A 21,981-nucleotide genomic window follows, 5' to 3' on the forward strand; every position below is an offset into this window, starting at 1 on the left:
GAGGGGAGGGGGGTGGGAGGATGGGTTGGCCTGGTGGTGGGTATTGAGGAGGGCACATTCTGCATGGAGCACTGGGTGTTATGCACAAACAATGAATCATGGAACACTTCATCTAAAACTAATGATGTAATGTATGGGGATTAACATAAGAATAAAAAATAAAATAAAAAAATCAGATTTAAAATTAAAAAAAAAAAAGCTGTAGTCATCAAGACAGTATGTACTGGCATAAAAATAAACACATAGATCAATAGAACAGAATAGAAAATCCATAAATAAACCCACAATTATATGGTCAGTTAATCTTCAACAAGGCAGGAAAAAATATCCAGTGGGAAAAAGACAGTCTCTTCAACAAATGGTGTTGGGAAAACTGGACAGCTACATGCAGAAGAATGAAACTGGATGACTTTCTTACACCAAAATAAATTCAAAATGGAATAAAGACCTAAATGTGAGACAGGAAACCATAAAAATCCTAGAAGAGAGCACAGGCAGTAACTCCTTTGACATAAACTGTAGCAACTTCTTTCTAGATGTGTCTCCTGAGGCAAGGGAAACAAAAGCAAAAATGAACTACTGGGACTTCATCAAAATAAAAAGCTTCTGCACAGTGAAGGAAACACTCAACAAAATGAAAAGGCAACCTACAGATTGGGAGAAAATATCTGCAAATGACATATCTGATAAAGGGTTATCCAAAATCTACAAAGAACTTATCAAACTCAACACCCAAAAAACAAATGATCCAGTTAAGAAATGGGCAGAAGCCATGAATAGACATTTTTCCAAAGAAGACATCCAGATGGCCAAAAGAACATGAAAAGATGCCCAACATCACTTATCATCAGGGAAATGCAAATCAAAACCACAATAAGATAACCTCACACCTGTGAGAATGGCTAACACAAGAAACAATAAGTGTTGGAGAGGATGCGGAGAAAAAGGGACCCTCTTGCCTTGTTGGTGGGAATGCAAACTGGTGCAGCCACTGTGGAGAACAGTATGGAGGCTCCTCAAAAAGTTAAAAATAGAACTACCTTATGATCCAGCAATTGCACTACTAGGTATTTACCCAAAGAATACAAAAACACTAATTCAAAGGGATACATGCACCCTGATGTCTACAGCAGCATTATCTACAATATCGAATACCTGGAAGCAGCCCAAGTGCCCATCGATTGATGAATGGATAAAGAAGATGTGAGATATATATAATGGAATATTATTCAGCCATAAAAAAGAATGAAATTCTGCCATTTGAAACAACATGGATGGAGCTAGAGAGTTTAATGCTTAGAAAAATAAGTCAGAGAAAGACAAATACTATAAGCTTGCACTCATATGTGGAATTTAAGAAACAAAACAAAGGGAAAAAAATAAGAGAGAGAGAGAAAGCAAGAAACAGACTCTTAATCATAGAGAACAAACTAATGGTTCTCAGAGGGGATGGGAGTTGGGGGGGAGGGGTTAAGTAGGTGATAGGGATTAAGCAGGGCACTTGTCGTAATGAGCACAGGGTGATTATGGAAGTGTTGAATTACTGTATTGTACACCTGAAACTAATATAACACTGTAAGTTAATTAACTGGAATTAAAATAAAAACTTAAAAAAAAAGTCTTCATGATATGTACCATCAAATGAGCTGTGTGACCTGTGGCAAGTCGGCAAACCTCTCTGGGCTATAGTTTGAACATCTATAAAATCGGGAGGCTGTTCTAGAGGGATCTGAGCTTCTGACCCAGACTTTAAATACCCTTGTTCTCAAAGAACATCTTCCTCCTGCCCAGCCCAAATCTCTCAAGAACCTAAATTATACTAACAGGAAATAAATGATTAATACTCATGGAGTACTAATCAGGAGTACTTCAGGAATTTCCCTCCTTTTTCCTGCCAGGCAGCAGTTGCACAGCCATGCTCCAGCTCTCCAAAACCAGGATCTCTGAGTGGGCAGGAGGATGAGAAAACCCAGTGCTAAAGGGTTTCTACTTCACCACTCCCCCCACATCCTGCTCCAGCCGCTGTAGCGGCTGTGCCTGGACCCGGCCATCTCCCCCCCGTGCAGCTGCGTGTTCCCCCACAGCTAGCTGCCAGCACCCCGGGAAGGGCCAGGGAAGGGTCACTACTGGCCCTGCTTTATCCCTCAGCAGGCCCAGCCAAAACAAACAGGCCGGACTTGCATGGCCTCCCCTGCAAAGCCTGGGAGAGCACAGCCCATGTGCGGGGAAACAAGATAATATTTATGAGAAACAATAAAATCTACAGCAGCATGTGCACCTTGAAATTCTAGGAGCCATGAACTGGAAGGGTACTTCCTGACTCCCCGTGCAATCTGTACTTGCCTGGCCTAGGTTGGGGAAAGATCACGTGCAAGGGCACACACAAACACACACACATATATATACGCATGCATGTACACACACATATGCACACACACATACACATGTATATTGACTGTCTCCTTGGCACTTGCTAAGCTCTCACACAAAGCATTAACAGCCCTAGGAAACTGTACTTGTGAACTCTAATTTCTCTGGAGCTTGCCAGTATTCCAGGGTCAAGTGCAGACTTTTAAATATCTGTAAACTTGATTCTGACCTCGGAGCACAGACTGGACAGAGAAGGGCCCAGGGATGCCGGGGAAGCTGAGCTCAGGAGGGAAGCCAAAGTTTGCTCCTCACCATCCGTGTCCTCCTCCCCTCCCCAGCCTCCCCAATCCACTCCCCCAACACACACACCAAAGGAGCATTAAGTCCCAGAGTGAGCCGTCAGGTAAAAGAGACAGACACTGTGTGAAGCTTTGTGTATGTGCACGTAGCTGTGCCCAGTACTTGATCTGGGGATGACCACAAGAGGCAGTGTGATAATTTAAGTCAAGTTTTCTTTGGCACCTGCCTGCATCTTACAGCTTATCCTCTTTGTCCCCATCCCAACCCTTGTCGGGCACCCTTCCAAGTAGCTCCATGCAATTCAACTGAATTTATAGGCCACTCTTCCGCTCAGCACTGTGCTGAGAAACACAAAGTCATTCTGGTACCAGGTCTGTTGCAAGCCCTGTGACCTTGGGCTACTCAAGGGACTGCGTTCTTGCTCCAGCTTGGAAAACTGGAACGATGCAAGAAAGATGATGAGGAACTCATGCCCAAATGAAAAGTCTAACTTTCTCATCAAAAGACTGGCAAATGAACCCATATTTGTATGTTTTAAGTTAAAATAAGATGTTTAAGGCTGGAGTATTTCACTGTCTTATCTGTTCTAATTTTTTTCAAGGAATTGATCAATAATAGTCCCAACTGAAATTGATGAAAGCTTCTGTGTGTAAAGGACTAGGGAGACACTGTGCTGGGGCCAAAGGGAGGACGTCCTGGAGGGGCGGGTGGGGCTTCTGCCAGGCACTGACTGATCCATCCATTCTCATGTGTGTAGCTATTGTTCATTTTCATTGCTGTATAGTCGTTCGCTGAATGAACATAATGAAACTTACATGTTCATTCAGTGTTGGTGGATATTTGGGTGGGTTATTCTGAATATGTGGCATGAAACACTCTTGTATAATGTCTCCAGGTATAGAGACATAAATGTGGATATGATACAGATATGGGGAGAGAGAGGAGAGAGAAAGGGAGAGAGAGAGAAGAAAGAGAGAGGGAAACTGACTGACTCTAGAGTATATACTCGGGTGTAGAATGGCTGGGTTTTCAGGTGTGCTTACCTTGCCCCTTACAACGAGACGCCAAATTGTTTTCCTATACTGGGACCAATTTATACTCACACTGATAAGATAGGAGTTCAGGTTATTCCACATTCTTCCCAGTATTTGTTATTGTTGGACTTTTTAACTTTTGCCTACCTGGTGGATATGAATCAGGTAGATTTGATTTGCATTTTGTAAATCAAAGGTTGAGCATTTTTCACTTGTTCATTGTCCATTTGTGAATGCCTGTTTATGTCTTTTGTCTCTTTTACTATTAGGGTGTTTCTCTTTCTTCTTGATCCATTTGTGTCCTTCATATATTCTAGACCGTAATCCTCTGCCAGTTAACATATGTTGCAAATATTTTTCCCCAGACGGTGGCTTGCCTTTTCACTCTTGTTAAGGTGAATTCTAATGAGCAGAAGTTTAAAATTTTTAATGTAGAAATTTGCATTAAAATTTCCTTTATGGTTTCTGCCTATTGTGGCTTATTGGAGATACTCTTTCTTACTCTGAGTTCATAAACTTACTCCATAGTTTCTTCTAAAAGATTTTTAAAATTGTGCCTTTTACATTTAAATTTTTATTATATCAGAAATTCATCTTTGGGGCACCTTGGTGACTCAGTCGGTTAAGCGTCCACCTTTGGCTCCAGTCGTGATCCCCGGGTCCTGGGAAAGGCAGCATCAGGCTCCCTGCTCAGCGGGGAGTCTGCTTCTTCCTCTCCTTCTGCCCCTCCCCCCCACATGCTCGCTCTCTCTTTCTCTCAAATAAATAAATAATCTTACAAAATTCATCTTTGTTTGTAGTAAGGGTCTATTTTCTTTCTTTTTTTTCCATATTAATGGACACCAATTTTTCAGTACCATTTATGGAATGGACCACCATCACCCTTGCCTATCTGTCGTATCTTCTCTTTCATATTTGTATATGCATGTGGGTCTGTTTCTAGCTTCTTTCTTCTATCCTACTGGTATATTTTTATATCCTTGCACCAATAACAGTTCTAATTTCTATTGCTTAATAGTAAGTCTTGATATCTGGTAGGGTATCTTTTCTTTTTTAGAAATGTTTTATCTGGGGCACCTGGGTGGCTTAGTCAGTTGGGCATCTGCCTTCAGCTCAGGTCATGATCGCAGGGTCCTGGGATCGAGCCCCACGTCGGCTCTCTGCTCAGTGGGGAGCCTGCTTCTCCCTCTCCCTCTGTCTACCACTCTGCCTACTAGTGCTCACTCTCTCTGTGTCAAATAAATAAAATCCTTAAAAAAAAAAGAAAAGAAATGTCTTTATTCTTTGCTCTTGTCTCTTCCCTATAAAAATTTATAAATGGTTTGTCAAGTTCCAGAAAGAACCCTAGTAGGCAGTGTCATAGATAAATGGAAGAAGTGGGGAGAAACATCTACATGCAGAATACTGAGGGCCACTGGAGGTAGAGCAGGATCTAAACAATGCAAGGTGGTACCAGTGACCTGACCATATCTGAAGTCCAGGGGCCAAGGCCTCCAGTGCCCCAAGTAAGACTACCTGGTATGGGGAAGCTCGCCAATGTCAAAAAATGATGTGAGGCAGTCCCTACTTAGTGTTTTTTTTTGTTTTTTAAGATTTTTTTATTCAAGAGAGAGAGCATGAGCAGGGGGAAGGGACAGAAGGATAGGGAGAAGCAGGCTCCCCGCTGAGTTGGTAGACTGATGTGGGGTTGGATCCCAGGACCCTGAGATCATGACCTGAGCTGAAGGCAGACGCTTAACTGACTGAGTCACCCAGGCACCCCTGTCCCTACTTGTTTTTATCAGTCCAGTGGCCAGGGACATTGTATAGGTACTAAATCTCTCTTGTAAATCTCCTTTGAAGGGGTTTATTAAGGAACTGGAATTATTTATTATGAAAAACTAGGAATGACTCAGGTGTTGAGTACTGTTCCAGGCTAAGGAGATAAGGAAAAGTGGAAAAAGAGGCCAGAACTGAGGACTCAGAATCACAGGGATTCACAGGCACTAATTAGTGCCACAAAGAAATAAACCTAGTTGAAACCATGGCCCTGGCCCCTTTTCTCCCAAAGAGAATCTAGATGGTTCCAGTACAAATCTGAGTCCATTACTGGGTTGGTTGGTCGGTTGGTTGGTTGGTTGGTTTTTTAAGTAACACTTATCGAGTATTTACCATGGGCCTGGCTCTCTTCTAGGCATTTACTGGGTATTAGTTGATTTAAATCCTGCCCCCTCCCCTGACCCAAATCAATTCCAAGTCAGTAGCTAACCAATGATTCATCAGTTGGCACATACCCACAAGGAACAGACCCCTGAGGGAAGCTGAAGAGTTCCCTGTGTGTACAGACCTTTGACAACCACTCCTCAAACTGATCTTTTGAACATTTCCTAGTGGATCTTGTTTACTGGAGCGAACTGGGAAAATGTAAAGCCAGGAGTCACGTTATGCAGTTTAAAAACAAAAAGGAATAGGACCATGGTGACCACATTTTCTCTGTGGAAGCAGATGGAAGGAAGGGGATGAGCAGGAAGAGGGTATTCTAGAACACACTGCTTAGAGTAGCCATTATACCCTCCACAGAGGCTGTGTGAACAAGACTTCGCCCTTTGCGTCAGCTCAGAAAACTCCATGGTATCAAATGCCAAGTATTGGCATCAAGGGTTTTCCAACAAGAAGGCAGTGCCTCAAATCCTTTGTGGAGCAAGACAGGTTATAAATAGATCTATAATTTTTTTTTTTTAAACTAGAAGGCAACAGGCTTAGCACAGCTATTCTTCCCTTTTGGTTCTCCTCCCTGCACAGTTTTGCCTATTAAATCCCTGCTACCAGGCAGATCCACCTGCCTCCTAGCCAATCCGCTGTAGCAGCCTCAGGAGGGCCAGGATGTAAACTGGCTTCTATTTCGACTTCAGGTTGTGACCTTGCTTGTGGAAAAGAGTAAATCTTCCTATCTTATCTCCAGCTAATTGGGCAGGAGGTAGAGGAGACAAGAATTTATTGTACAATTTGCCACCTGCTGACTAAAACTATAATGTATCCATTGTAGAGGCAGGCTCTGATTTTAGTGACAGGCTAATGAGAAAGAGGATGTGGGCTGGGTTTCTGGAACATGGAGTGCAGACCTGCTCACAGAGCTTTTAACTACCACATCAGAAGACTGGTATTTCACTGGCCAAGTTATATGTGGCTTGTAGTGTGTGTGTGAGAGAGAGGGGCGGGGGAGAGGAGAGAGAGAGAGACAGAGACATTTATTTCATCTGTCCTAACAGTTCCAAAAGCATATGAGCATGCAGGGACTTAGAAATTTTTTAGCCTAGTGCGTCTCAAACTTTGTTATACATCAGAATCATCTGGAGGCTTGCTAAAAGCTCAGATTGCTAGGTTCCCTTGGCAGAGTTTCTGACTCATTAGTTCTGGGGTGGGGCCTGAGAATTTGCATTTCTTATAAGCTACAAAGCGATGCTGATGCTGCTAGTCAGAGGACTAGACTCTGAGAATCGCTGATTTAACCCCATCTCCTAATGTCACAGATGAGGAAGTTGAAGCCCAACAGATAAAGAAAATAAATGTCCAAGGGCCCACAACTGGCTATTGACTAGAACCAGACTAGAACAGACTCCTGACTCCTAATCCGGTGCTTTCCCCACCTCTTCAGGCTGGTACATGGCCAGAGTGTCAGGGAGGTGCTGTTCTAATAATAAACATGTTCTCCTTTATTAAGGCTGAAGATGACCAGTCTCCTCGTTGCTTCCCTCTTCCTCTACCTTCCCCCAGCCCAACCTCACTGGCCCTGCTGGCTCAGTACATAAATAGCCCAGCCCAGCCCACTCACCCTACCATCCAGTGGGATTTAGGATTAGGTTCTGTTCCCAAGGCCAGGTGCCCACTCCTATAACCCTAGTGCTTATTTTACTCCCCTTGTATCTTTGCTGGTCAATAGGCCACAGATCTGAGGCCTCTGTGGCAACCACTGGTCATGCATATTGGCTCTGAGTTATAGCTCTGCCTATATCCTCCATGTTCACCAGGGCTTTGACTGTGGTATCCAATATGTAACCCCCTATATCTTGCCTAGCACCTAAGTCCCCGTCTGAGGCTGGAGCTCCACTCTGACTAACCATCCAAGGGTGGAGAACTATGCTTCCATTGATCCCCTTCCTGGGCTGGAGTGTTGGCCTATACCCAAACCTGGTCGCTGGAGATTCTTCAAAACTCCTACATCGTTTCTGCCCCTCCAGAGGTTTTCTGAGCACTGACTGCCTCTTCAGTTCCCTGAGGCTATGCTCGTCTGCCAGATTGGAAATCCTAGGCTTGAGTTGGTATGAAATCAAAGCTGAGATTTTAATGGCCTTGGGATGCTTATCTACCTATCACTGGCATTGCCAGGGCCAGCTTCAGCACTGAATTAGTTCCCCAGCCCCATCTCACCCAAGCCACATTTCTTCATCTGCCCTGTGAGACCCAGCACAAAGGCGGCCTAAAGAGGGCAAGTGCTTCATGGTTTACCCTCAGCATGGGGAAGGGATATAGTGACCCATCCACCGTGGTACCTTGAGGCCTCTTTTCATTCAGAAGTGATGCTCCAAAGGCATTTCCTGGAAGAAGACAAGAGTTGGCTAAATTATTCTGCATAAAGAATTGGTAGATACTTGAGGAGAGGGAGCGAATACAAGAGAAGATGCTGGAGAAGGCTGGCGTAGATTGAGTGACACTGCAGAAAGCTGGAACCTAGGGGAGAGTAGCCAGTTAGAGGTTCCCTATGTGGAATAGCCAGAGGACTTCTGCTACTCAACTCTAATTTGTCTGCTGTGGGTCAGTAAGAACTCCTCCTTGCTCCAAATGTTGATACACCTACGCAGCCTTTGTGAAGGTGACCCTGGGGAGAGAGTGGGACGATATCCAGAAGCGTGGCCTTCTCCACTCACTTCTGCTGAGACTCCTGTGTCGCTGGCAGCACTCCATCTTGATTCCAGGGTGTAATCTGTGGGGTTCCAGGTGGCCAACACCAGAGGGGTGAGCAGAGACTAAAAGTGGGGCTGGAAGAAGCAGGGACGAGTACTCGACACAGAAACAACTGCCAGGTGGACGACTCAGGCAGGAACATGAAACATAGCCCATTGCCAAACATACTGGAGGCTTCAGAGGCTACTCTTGGGTGGGGGTTCTGGGTTACTCTGGGATTCACTGCTGCTACACTCTAACCACTTGGGCGAACTAGCCTGATTCGAGACATACTAGATTCTGCTAAATTTGGATCCAATTAACTTGGAATCTGTGCTCCCATGGTCAGGGATTTGGGGGGAATTATCTTCTTCTTGTCTATGAAGAAATAAATCAGAAGTAGAGGAAAAAATGGTAAGAAGGATGTTTAGCCTTTATAAAGGAACAGTTTAGTCTTGCATTCTAACAAAATATTTATTGCTCTAGGAAAAAAATAATTGGCAATAAATGCATTGATAGCTTGTAGGGGTTTATGGTTTCAGAGAAAAAATATTTTAAACCCTCAATCCTTTTCCTACAATTTGGTTTGAGAATAGTTCTAAACCTCTTTCTAACCACTCCCTCCCCTATAGAGTTTATCCCTTTATTTCTCTCAAGCAGCCTTTGCATGGGGAAGAGATGCTATGGAAAGCCAGGCTGCCCTTTTTAAAGGCTCCCCAAAGCATCCTGGAATGGACAAATTTTCTTTCTCCTCTCCAAATAAGCGTCAATCATCAGGGCTGGAGTGGATGGTCAGGATATGGCAGTGGGAATAGAAGGGGTGGAAAGGGAAAGGCTCTTGCTGAAACCAGTCCAAGAGCTGCTGCAAAGTGTCTCTCAGAGCACGCCTTGGTCCTTTTCCTGAGTAAGCCAAACTTGGAAGTGGCTAGCAGGCCTAATGGTGCCTCTGTGGGATCCAAATTCTGGAAGGAGACAGAGAGGTCTGGAGGCCTCAGACTGGAGAGCCTGATGGATTAAAGCCAAGCCTCGAGCAGTCCCAAAAAGCTGTCAGAGTGCCTGGGCAGTGTGGAGCCGATCTGGACGATGCATTCCAGATGGTTTGCCTTCCTTCCTTGGGTTTGGGGCCAGTTGGAGCTCCCGGGCGGTCTCCCAAGGTAGACCCCCTGGGAGCTCAGGGCAACTGTCCAGCTGGGAGGGACCAGGCTCAGGATCACTGTGGCAGGCTCACAATTAGAGGGAAGGGCCCCTGCTTTGTGTGGAGCATCTGGATATCATTTTTCAGGCCATTAAAAACACTAACTCTACTCTGCTAAATCAGCCAATTCACGAAAAAAGAAAGAAAGAAAGAAAGAAGGAAAGAAAGAAAGAAAGAAAGAAAGAAAGAAAGAAAGAAAGAAAGAAAGAAAGAAAAAGAAAAGAAAGAACAAACTTGGAAGACAATTTCAGGCCAAGCAGTTGCCCCAAAATGGATCCAAATAATTTGGATGATATGGTGAAGCTCAGAGAAGGGGTTCCAAAACTCTCTAATGGCATCTAACCACCACCCCCACTCCACTTCACAGCTTCACCAGCTCATGAGCAATGACACCACCAACTGCAAAGACTCAAGGGCAATGCCAGGGCTTTGCAGTATATTTCACCTTTTGGGTTTGTTTTTTATTTTAGCTTGTGCAAAACGTACAGGCAGATGCAGAAAATTTTCTTGCACGTACAAGGCTTTCAGACTAGGGTACAGAAAATTAGCATGAGACAAAGAGAAAAGAAGGAAAGGAAAAGAGACAGCACATGAGAATGGAGAGAAGGAGCAGAACTCCACCAGCCACCTGAGAATTCCCAGAAATTCCCAAACTCCGTGGTCTCTGAATCAGCTGCAGCCATGATTGCATGTTTTACTGTGAAGAGGAGGCCTATTTGCCCATGGTCCTGTTGCAGCCATGTGGTTGGACAGCAACCTAAGGTCAAGGGCCAACGCAACGGCCCTGGGGAGGAGACAGAAGATGAGGCGCATGCTTCTGCCCCATGAGTACACAAGACTGGATGGGAGAGAACCAGGCCCTGCTCTGGAGAAATCCTGGCTAATGAGGTAGCAGGTCCCAGGGCTGGGGAGCTTCTGGCCTACTAGACAAGAATGATCACAGAGCAACATGCAGCAAACAATTCCAAGGGAAAGGAGTCCATAAATATTGAGGGGACACAGTGAAGGAGTGAGCAGAACAGGTTGGGGTTATTCTACTTCTTGAGAAAAGTTGCTCAAAGAGAATACCCTTCAACTGTACTCAAATAAAAAAAAATTTAAAGAGAAAAGAAAGCAAACCCTTTCCAGTGCAATAGTCACACACAGAGGAAGCCCAGGTACAGATCCCCAACCACTCCAATGTCCGTCCTGCTGCTTTTGGAACTGTGCTCTCGTGAAACTATCTTGGACACATTTCCAGAAGGTAGGTATCAGAGAATGAAAATCTTACACATCCAATGAATCTCCCAAAGCCACCTTGTTTGAGGAGTGGAAACATCTTCTACATATATGTCCCAACTCTGTGAACTACATGTGATGGTAAAGACAGGTTTCCTAAAATTTTTAGCCTAGTCCAAGTTGGGAGAAAATAATGACATTTGGTACATAAATGTCTATTGTAAATATATGTCATTATATAAAAATAAGCCATGAATAATCAGAAACATAAATCTAAAAATGCTGCAGACTTGCAGCAACACACCTCCACATGTTCCTAATGGCTCACTTGTACCAGGTCCTCAAGACTCAGGCGAGAGTATGGTTAACCCCATGATTCAGAGACCTCATTTGACCCTGGTCCGCCTGGATGGCTCAGTATGCAAATCGAAAACCTTGAGGCTCAGACCCTCTCCTGTCTTGACAGGGCTTTTCTGGGCTGCCAAGCAACTCCCTGCTGTATGCCAAGGTGTAATTAGTTAAGGTTGATCTCGCTCATGGCAGCTCTGCTGTGAAATGCCAGTCCTGTTCATAGCTCGCCATTGGGCTCTGTGCTTGTCTTCTTGGAGTTGTACCTCAGGTCTAACTTTTGTCTTCATTTACAGCACTAGGGCACTGACAGACTCTTAAATGCCATAAACAATACTTTTCTGACACTTATCCACCTCATGGTAGTGCAGACATGTCACATGTACCAGCCAATCCTTCCAAAATAATATTGATATAAGTAGTAGGCACACAAAAAATGAAAGGCATTTTTACCTCCAGATTTAAATGGAGGTGTTTTTGGTATCATTTCCCAGACCAGGAGACTTACATGGTGGAGAACTTCCCCAGAATGAATGTTTCTTGCTCACTTGAATTTGAAGAGAGACTTTCTCAAAGGATGCAGGCAAGGGGCACCTGGGTGGCTCAGTTGGCTGAGTGCCTGCTTCTGGCTCAGGTCATGATCCTGGAGTCCCAGGATCGAGCCCCTCATCAGGGTCCTTGCTGCTCCCTCTGCCCCTCCCCCTGCTCGTGTTTTCTCTCTCTCTCTCTCTCTCAAATAAACAAATAAAATCTTAAAAAAAAAAAAAAAGGATTCAGACAAATGTTGCTCTAATTCTCTACATGGAGCGATGTTAGTTGTTCTCATCTTGTCCATACATGGTGATTGGTGACACTGCTCTTCTGCACACTTAGGTCCTTTCCCACTATGTTTGTACCTCTCCTCTGGGACTCCTATGTGGCATGGCCCAAGTTGAATGAGGGAGCCCAGGATTCTCCCAATTAGAGACACCTGATACTGGCCCCAAATTAGCTTGCCTAGGGAACAGAATATATAGGTGCAGTGCATCTCAGCCCAGCCCCAAACTCATGGCCACCAGTCCTCACTTCCTTTCCTGGAACTGCCCGTGGGTGCTACCTGAGGTGTCCACTCCAGTGTTTGCTTAGGAAGAAGATGCCTGTGATGAAAACTGGAGGCCTTGAGGCTCTGCTTCATAGGGGCTTGGCCTAGATTTTCTAGGATAACTCACCGCACTGGGGGAAATGAGCTCATCTGGTCACTGACCTGACAGATGGCAGTGACTCTGGTCAAGGGTGCCAAGGAAGACTCCCAGAAGACAGCCGCTCCTCTGTGGCTTTGGTGGCAGGGCCACATGGATGGGTCTGTCCGCCAGTAACCTTCTCATATCCCCAGAGTGTAAACATCAAGAGAAGCCACACTCCCTGGGATCTGCATAGGGGATGTCTCCATGGTCATCTTGACCTGATTTGAGTCAGTAAAGAATCTGTTAAACCAAATCCCATTTGAGAAATGGGTGGCTGTTCTTAGACTCCGACCTGGTAGAGAGTCCATCCTGGAACCTCAGAGCTGAGGAAAGCTGGCTGAAAGCAGCAAGACTCATCCAAGAAGCTGTGGTGGAGGCACACCCATCCTGGCCTGGTGGCTGGCTGCCAAAGCAGATTGGCTCCAGGTGAGTCACTGGCAAAGAGCACTTCTTCCTGTTCTGCATCAGCAACCTGTGCACGGGTCATGAGCTGCTGGAGCAAGGTCATGGTGTAGAATTTGAAGGACACCAGGAGGCTTTTGCAATCTGATGATATTCCTGGGCTCAATGAATTCTTCCATCCAGTCTCCTACTTCCAGGAGGCTTGCTCCCCTGGCTTCTCTTCAGGTGCCACGATGGGTCTCTTCGTGTGACACCAAGCAGCTATCTCCACACTGCCTCTGTCCAGGAGACTTTGTTGAATGTATTGCTAGCTGACCCAAATGATCACAGTCTGAGCTTCCCCTCCCCCACTCATACAGTTTCTTTCACTTGTAAATAAGACGTGAGATTACCCTGAAAACTACTCTAGGAAGAAAGTATACACATTTGCCGTAACCAGGAATATCTAAATTTACTTTAATCCATAACAATTCATGTTAGGGGGAATTTTCTTTCTGATTGTTCATTTCACCCTGGTAACGCTTAGGACCATGTAGGGACAAGCCCAATTACCTCCATTAGACACCTGAGGACAACACAGCCCCATAGTGATTCGTTTGAAGGACTCCAGAAAATTGGTGACAAAGCTGCTGTCTGGTTTCCTGCCTTTCCTTCTGGGGTTCTTTCTACCAACCTTCCTTAATTTATTTATTCAGTGTAGCAACTAAAATGAAAAAGTTCCTAGCACATGCCATGGAAGAAACAGGTTTTTAGTCTTCTCTCCCACAGCCCACCCACACAAACCATCTGTCCAGCCACCCCAAAACAGCGTCGCGCTTTCTGCCTCGGCACCTTTGCTCCTGCCGTGTCACTTGCTTGAACGGCTCTCCTCCAATTCTGTGTTTAGTGAAACTTAATCATCCTTTCAGTCCAGGCTCAACTGTCCTCTGTTCTATATTGTCCTTCTGATTATTACAGCAGGAAATAATTGCTCTTGCTGGCGATGCCGTTAATTTAAAAAAAGCAACTTTGAGGCTGTCATATACTGCTTTGGATTATAATTTTTTGCAAGTGAATTTTATCTCCCCAAGTAAACTGTGGGCCCAGAGGTGGCAGAAACTATGTTCCCCACAGTGTCTTGCGTATAATAGAAGCTCAGTATTTACTGAATGAGTAAGTGAGACATGGGGACATTAAATGGTTTCTTCAAGGTTTCACAGTATTGGGACTTGAATTCAGAACTCCAGAATCTGGTCCTCATGTTCTTTCTACCATGTCATGCTGAAAGCAACATGGTTTCCACTGTGATGAGCTTTTCTGCAGGTCAAAAATGGTTGAAAACCAGCTATTCATACAACTCAATCTAACACAAAGCATACTGTGCTGCTCAGAAAGAACAGAATAGTTTAAGTGGTTGGGCTTGAAAAACTGAACTTCCTGTGCTATTTCTAGCATGAAATGAGTAGCTCTCTCCCAAAGATGCCCCCTCCTTTCATAAACTTGAACTGATTCTCACCTTGAGTCAATGTGAGAATGAAGTATGGTGGTCATTAAGGTGCCTCCATGGACCACACGAAGCAGACGGTGAGAGGGTGACCCAGCATTGTCATCTTTCTGTCATCTGCGTGCTTCTCCATCAGCATTGACTAAGCACCCTCTGTTTGCCCATGCTGCGCTGGATGACGTGGGTACAGAAATAACACAAAATCTCTATCCTCATGGGATGCCAATCTAGTAACCATCTATGACTACTGTAAATAATTTAAGCAAAATCTTAAATTTACTAGACAATGTTTCTCACTCTTATTTTATCTGAAGAGTTGAATTAAGAGTAGAACTCTGGGCATCATTCTGTAAATGACATGTAAACTCAATCTGAATGCCAAAATGTAATAAAATAGAAACAATTATGCTTACTCAGAACATCTCAGGAAGCTGCTTGGGGTGGGAGATTTCCAAGACACTGCTGAGGCTCCCTAGGGGGCTGCTCAAGGAACAACAGAAGTTCACTCACCTGCCATCAAAGAGGATTGGGGTGGAGTTAACAGCGGAGCTCTTCTTCTGTGGAGCACAGGGTACAGGTTTGGGTCAGAACTAAATTATTCAAGCCAATAGAAAAGAGACTGATCCTATCCTCTTTCACCTGTGGTTGTCAGGCTGTCTTTCAGTAAATATGAAACACATATTTAAAGAAGCTGGGTTTGAAGTAATACCAGATTGGCCCATTAAGGCTGCTGTCTGCCTCAGTCTAGTCTTGTTTATCTGTGTCATTTTACTTATCTGGGGGGAATGAATGGACCACTCCTTGGGTAGTAGCAGAAACCACAATGGAACCCAGTCTTTCATACTATGCATTAACATCCCATTGTTAATAGCAATTCATACCACTTGTTTATTTATTAGTGACAATTATCTGCATTGCTCAAATGACTTCCACATCCAAATTAAATATTAGGATATTAGATAAACAACATCAGTTTTCTGAAGGCCATACATCTTTGAAGTACAAAAGAGATTCAATAAATCAAGCAAAGACCAACAGCCTACTTCCTACCAGGCACTGTGCTAGGTACTGGATGTCCCAGTTGGTAAGGCCTTGTATCATTCATTCAGAAGACTACTCTGATAGACAAGCCAAGAGATGTTTTTGTGAAAAGATAAAACTGATCTTCAGGGGTTGCCTGGGTGGCTCAGTTGGTTAAGCAGCTGCCTTCGGCTCAGGTCATGATCCCAGGGTCCTGGGCTCGAGCCCCGCATTGGGCTCCCTGCTCAGCGGAGAGTCTGCTTCTCCCTCTCCCTCTGCCTGCCTCTCTGCCTACTTGTTCTCTCTCTCTCTCTCTGTCAAATGAATAAATAAAATCTTTAAAAAAAAAACTGATCTTCAGGACATCATCTTTATAAAATTATAGACATATCTTAAATAGCTCTAGCTCCCTTTAAAGAACTCACAATGAGTTCTTTCTCCATGCAGTTACCTAAATTCCTATTGCATTTATTTTGTTCATGTCTGTATCACTTATTGGTATGACCAATTTATAACTCAAAGAGTAAAGTACAATTTCCTCTTACATGTTCTAAAATTACATCTTTCAAAGTTCAAGGGCTCCTTCTCCCCCTTTAGTTTTAGTGTTGGATAATCTGATGAGTCATTCCTGATTACACAGTATATGAACTTCATATTTTCATAAAATTTAATCATGTTCCCGTTCAGTCTTCTTTTCAAAGTGCTTTATCCCAGCAGTAGGTCGCTAGTCCTCAAGTCATTTCTGAGGCCCTTCTGGAACTTTCCTGGTTCTTCATGTTTCTATTGATGTGTATGGTTTCCAAGAGTGGGCAATAAGCGGGTGAGGTGTAGGCTACTGTGATTCTATATATATCCAGGTTGATGCCTACATAATTAATAATAAACAAGCCAGTATCTCATACAACCATTTGTCATCAATCCATGATCCAGACATTGCCTCGCTGTCTGAACTTCCTTACTGCAAAAACAAATAAACAAAACAGCCCTACTGCAGCAAACACCTGTATAGAACATTCCTTTAAAACTCATTGTCTTGCTGCTGCATTCTATTCTCTGATTTTGGTTTTCTATCTACACTTAAGCACTCATCTATGTGCTCAAAGCAAACAAACAAACAAGACAAAACAAAAACCAATATATCCCTCCTGTCCTCCTGCAAAATACCAAACAACAAACCCTCTCCTTATTCCCCATGCATTTCCATATTTTCTTTAACATATTTCTACTCCCTCACTAAACTCGATTTTCCCTTCTGTGCTGTAGTGGTTCTTTCTCATCTTTTTTTCACAGCATACATGTTAAAAACACAACAAAAAGAAAAGTCTTCTCATTCTCTGGCTAATGTGTAGCCAGTACAGTGAGGAGAAAATGGGTCTCACAAGCCAAATAAATTTTAGCAATTAACAGTGTCTTCTGTGCATGGAACTTAAAAATATAGCTTTGGACATTTCATACTTCAAAAATGTCAATTGTGAAAGTTGCATTTAGGTAAATAACTGCTTTAAAACTAGACTCTACAACATTGGATATGATTTAGCATGGCGCCTTGCATGTAGGAAATGGATGATAAATAATTGATGAGGCTTTACTCTAATAACTACATGAGAAATATTATACTTCTTAATGCAGATGTCTGGTGGAAGTTTAGTTAACTCTGTGAATGTTTTTGATGGATGAATGGAAATCATGTGGTGGACTGATGAGAAATGGATAGAGTATATAGGTTTCAAGTTTTTAGGAGGTAATATTCCCTTTGGGACCACCTAGATAGCCTGTGGTCTAGTATTCTGTAGAATGAATATGAATATGACAGCAGCATACTTAAAAAAATTAATTAGTTCTAGAAACTGATGCTTTTAAGTGTTTCTTCAGTGGATCTTCAAAAAAGGCAGCATTGTACCCATGCACTCAGGAAAAGCTTTAATAAAAAAGCAGATGAAAATCAGTAGTACAGGGGCTCCACTGTTCCTTCAATCTTTCACTCAACTGTTGTCAACTCTAAATACTTTTGGTCCAGTTTAGAGAACCATCACTGGCCTTGAGACTCCCCAGAGAAAGCCTCTACTGGGTTTTCATCTTGAGTTTTCTAAAGACATGTTCAGTGCCAGTTAGGCTGCATGAAGATGTAGGCGGGATCTTTGCACTTACATGATCAGGCCACTAAGCAGGTGGTCTCATATTTCACTGAATTGGGAGTGAACACAAAATTCACAGGGACAAATGTTGATTCAAGCACAAGGATGAGGATTGCCAAGTCTCATATCCTAAAATATGGAATTAGTCAATGGCTAGGAACTCATCCACACATCAGTCTGGAAAGATAAGTCAAATACAGAATGTTTTCTTTTTCTACCTTAAATATCTGCACTAGCTGACTAGACAGTACGATGCCAGTTGCTAATTTTAGAGGGTTTGGACTTGTTTCTACAGTATAGACATAAACTAAGTATGAGGTCCAAAAAAGCTAGTTTTTTTAGAACATAACTAAAAGTCCCTGTCAGAAGCTGCCTGTTGTTAATGAGAAGACTGTTGGAATAGAAGAATATAATAAAAACCAACTGTCCTTCCCAGCTGACTTAATTTTTGAAGAGACTGAAAAAACACAGACATGTGACCTGTGGCTTGAGAGAAGCCCAAATGAATTCCTCCAACACATTTACATTCAAGCTTGACCCTGCAAAGATCTTCATTTTCTGCTCCAAGGATGCTATGGCATATGCACCTTCTTCCCGACTGGGCCTCTGAAAGGCAGCAGGTCCTGCAGGGGCACTGATCATCTCAGAGCAGTCCATACAGTTCTGTAAATCTTGTACAGAATTTCAGATCCCACCAGCTCTTATTTACAAAGCTCTTTGACACCTATTCACAGATTTATGGTTCAGAATGAAAATGCTTAGGATATACAGCCTCCCAGAATGTTCACTGTTTTCCTTTTGCTGTTTAGAAATAGGAAGCTTATTAATTTTTAAAAATATTTTATTTATTTATTTATTTGAGAGAGAGAGAATGAGAGAGCACAAGCAGGGGGAGGGACAGAAGGAGAGCGAGAAGCAGGCTCCCCACTGAGCAGGGAGCCCGACATGGGGCTCGATCCCAGGATCCTGGAATCATGACCTGAGCAAAAGGAAGATGCTTAACTGACTGAGCCACCCAGGAGCCCCGGAAGCTTATTAATTTAAAGCAAATGTCCACAGAACATGCATCATCCTTCAAATAGTTTGGTAATACCTACCAAATTTTAAAGTGGGGAGAGAATTGGGGGAAGATGAAACAGGTAGCAGCATAGCTTTGAATCTCCCCAGGTCCCTTCACAAACAGAATAACTAGACAGCAAAACCAAAACCCCTTGAAAATATTTATAGGAAAGCTAGGTGACAAAGTATCCCCATGAACTTCAAAACATAAGCAGAAGGGGATAGCCACAAGACCTGCAAATTATCAGCACCTATGTAAGAAGAAGCAAAGGGAAGGCACAGTGTATCAAGAAGCTCTGAGAGCAGGGAAGCTAAAGAATAGCCAACAGGTATTCACTGGAAAGTACAGTGGGTTAACATGATAAAAACAGCTAAATCTAGAATTTTGTGGTTCATAGTGGTTGATTGCATGGAGCCCGCAGTAAGAAGGACTGAAGGGGTTGAAGTTGTGTCAACCCTATGAACTCTTTAGACTGACCAGCCAGGGCATTTTTCCAAGAGGGCCCGCACTGAGGAGGAAATTGTGGGAGTAGAACCAAAATTGAGTTGTACTAGGACAAGAGAGACAAAGGAAGAGAAATTTCAGATAAAAATGGGGAGAAGAACACAGCCAGCCACCTTGTTTTTGAACACTTCACAAAAACAACAGGGACGTCCATGAAGTCAGTTTTCCTAACTTCTTAGTCATGTCTTTAACAAAACCATGCCTCTTTCTAAAAGTTCAGGAAATCTGATTTTACATAGAAATGAATAACAGAAAAGGATGAAGTTCAAATTTCATACAAACATTGTTAGAAAAAAGAAATGAAGGGGCAGAATGATATTCCTACAGACAATGAAATCACTTCAGAAAGGCAAGTCTTTAAACAGGATAAGAACAGTAACCTACTATTTCAAAATGAAGTGAAAGAGATTAGGAAAGTTATACATGAAAGGATAACAAATCAAAATTAGGAAAAAATCAGAAAGGAGAATACAGAACTCAGAAGAGAATTAGAAATAAAAGAAAAATTTATTTCAGAAGTAAAAATGAGATCAATTCCTCAATCCCATTTACAATTGCACCAAAAGCCATAAGATACCTAGGAATAAACTTAACCGAAGAGGTAAAAGATCTATACTCTGAAAATTATAAAACACTGATGAAAGAAATTGAAGAGGACACAAAGAAATGGAAAAACATTCCATGCTCATGGATTGGAAGAAAAATATTGTTAAAATGTCTATACTACCCAAAGCAATCCACACATTTAATTCAACCCCTATCAAATAGCACCAGCATTTTTCACAGAACTAAAACAAACAATCCTAAAATTTGTATGGAACCACAAAAGACCCCAAATAGCCAAAAGCAGTCTTGAAAAAGAAAAGCAAAGCTGGTAGTATCACAATTCTGGACTTCAAGTATTATTACAAAGCCGTAGTCATCAAGAGAGGATGGTACTGGCACAAAAACAGACAAATAGATGAATAGAACAGAAAAGAAAATCCAGAAATGGATCCACAACTATATGGTCAACTAATCTTTGACAAAGCAGGAAAGAATATCCAATGGAAAAAAGACAGTCTCTTTAACAAATGGTGTTGGGAAAAATGGACAGCAACATGCAGAAGAATGAAACTGGATGACTTTCTTACACCATACACAAAAATAAATTCAAAATGGATGAAAGACCTAAATGTGAGACGGGAAACCATAAAAATCCTAGAAGAGAGCACAGGCAGTAACTTCTTTCACATTGGCCATAGCAACTTTTTACTAGACACATCTCCGGAGGCAAGGGAAACAAAAGCAAAAATGAACTATTGGGACTTAATCAAGATAAAAAGCACAGTGAAGGACACAGTCAACAAAATGAAAAGGCAACCTACGAAATGGGAGAAGATATTTGCAAATGACATATCTGATAAAGGGGTAGTATCCAGAATCTATAAAGAACTTACCAAACTCAACACCCCAAAAAACAAATAATCCAGTTAAGAAATGGGCAGAAGACATGAATAGATATTTTTCCAAAGAAGACATATAGATGGCTAACATACATGAAAAGATGTTCAACATCACTCATCATCAGGGAAATACAAATCAAAACTACAATGAGATACCACCTCACACCTGTCAGAATGGCTAAAATTAACAACACAAGAAACAAGAGATGTTGGTAAGGATGCAGAGAAAGGGGAACTCTCTTACACTGTTGGTGGGAATGCAAACTGGTGCAGCCACTGTGGAAAACAGTATGGAGGCTCCTCAAAAAGTTAAAAATAGAACTACCTTACAACACAGCAATTGCACTACTAGGTATTTATCCAAAGGATACAACGATAGTGATTGGAAGGGGCACATGTACCCCAATGTTTATAGCAGCATTATCAACGATAACCAAATATGGAAAGAACCCAAATGTCCATCGACTGATGAATAGATAAAGAACTGGTGTATATATATACAATGGAATATTACTCAGCCATCAAAAAGAATGAAATCTTGCCATTTGCAATGACATGGATGGAGCTAGAATATATAATGCTTAGCAAAATAAGTCAGTCAGAAAAAGGCAAATACCACATGATGTCATTTATATGTGGAATTTAAGAAACAAAACAGATGAACATAGGGGAAAGGGAAAAAAAGAGGGAGGCAAACCATAAGAGACTCTTAACTACAAAGAACAAACTGAGGGTTGCTAGAGGGGAGGTGGGTGGGGGATGGGCTAGATGGGTGGTGGGCATTAAGGAGGGCACTTATGATGAGCACTGGGTATTATATGTAAGGGATGAATCACTAAATTCTACTCTGGAAACTAATATTACACTATATGCTAACTAATTAAAATTTAAATAAAAACTTGAAATTAACAAAAAGAAGTAAAAATGAAATTACAAGGAACACAATAGCCAATAAATATAACAAATAATACCTTAAAATGAATATAAGGTAAAAATGAGGGGAAAAATCTCTAAAATCTATATGAAATGAAGAAAAAAAGAAAAAGGTTCAAGAGAAAGTGACCAATATTGACAGTAGACAAAGAAGACCCAACATACAATAATGGGAGTCCCTGGAGAAGAGACCCAAAGAACAAATATTTCTTTTGAAATATTCAAGAAACTTTCTTGAAATTAAAAAAGAAAAAAATATATAGAACTACATATAAAAAAAGTATACCATGTACCTGAGCATATTAATTCAGAATGATGAACCAAGACATATTCTAACAGTTACTGAATTTTAAAGAGAAAAAGCTCTTTGGGCATATAGCTTTTCAAAGAC

At 42.4% G+C, this 21,981-nt stretch overlaps 2 long non-coding RNA genes across 5 annotated transcripts in view; both read right to left on the reverse strand.

The window, feature by feature from the left end:
• LOC145723890 (uncharacterized) overlaps positions 1-21,981 on the reverse strand; it is a 1,084,435-nt gene that overhangs the window by 842,448 nt on the left and 220,006 nt on the right. The window lies entirely within an intron of this gene.
• Positions 12,459-21,981, reverse strand: part of LOC115937137 (uncharacterized) — a 31,576-nt gene continuing 22,053 nt past the window's right edge. The window contains exons 3-4 of one of the 2 annotated variants that reach the window (XR_014149276.1): positions 14,907-15,050; positions 12,459-14,664 (exon numbers count right to left, since the gene is read on the reverse strand). This is a non-coding gene — a long non-coding RNA (uncharacterized LOC115937137). Of the gene's footprint in view, positions 15,051-21,981 lie in introns of both variants that reach the window. The other variant, XR_014149275.1, reaches the window with a different exon arrangement.

This window comes from Leptonychotes weddellii, chromosome 10 (assembly GCF_054177405.1).
Source record: "Leptonychotes weddellii isolate Sample4059 chromosome 10, ASM5417740v2, whole genome shotgun sequence".
NCBI classification, from domain to species: domain Eukaryota; kingdom Metazoa; phylum Chordata; class Mammalia; order Carnivora; family Phocidae; genus Leptonychotes; species Leptonychotes weddellii.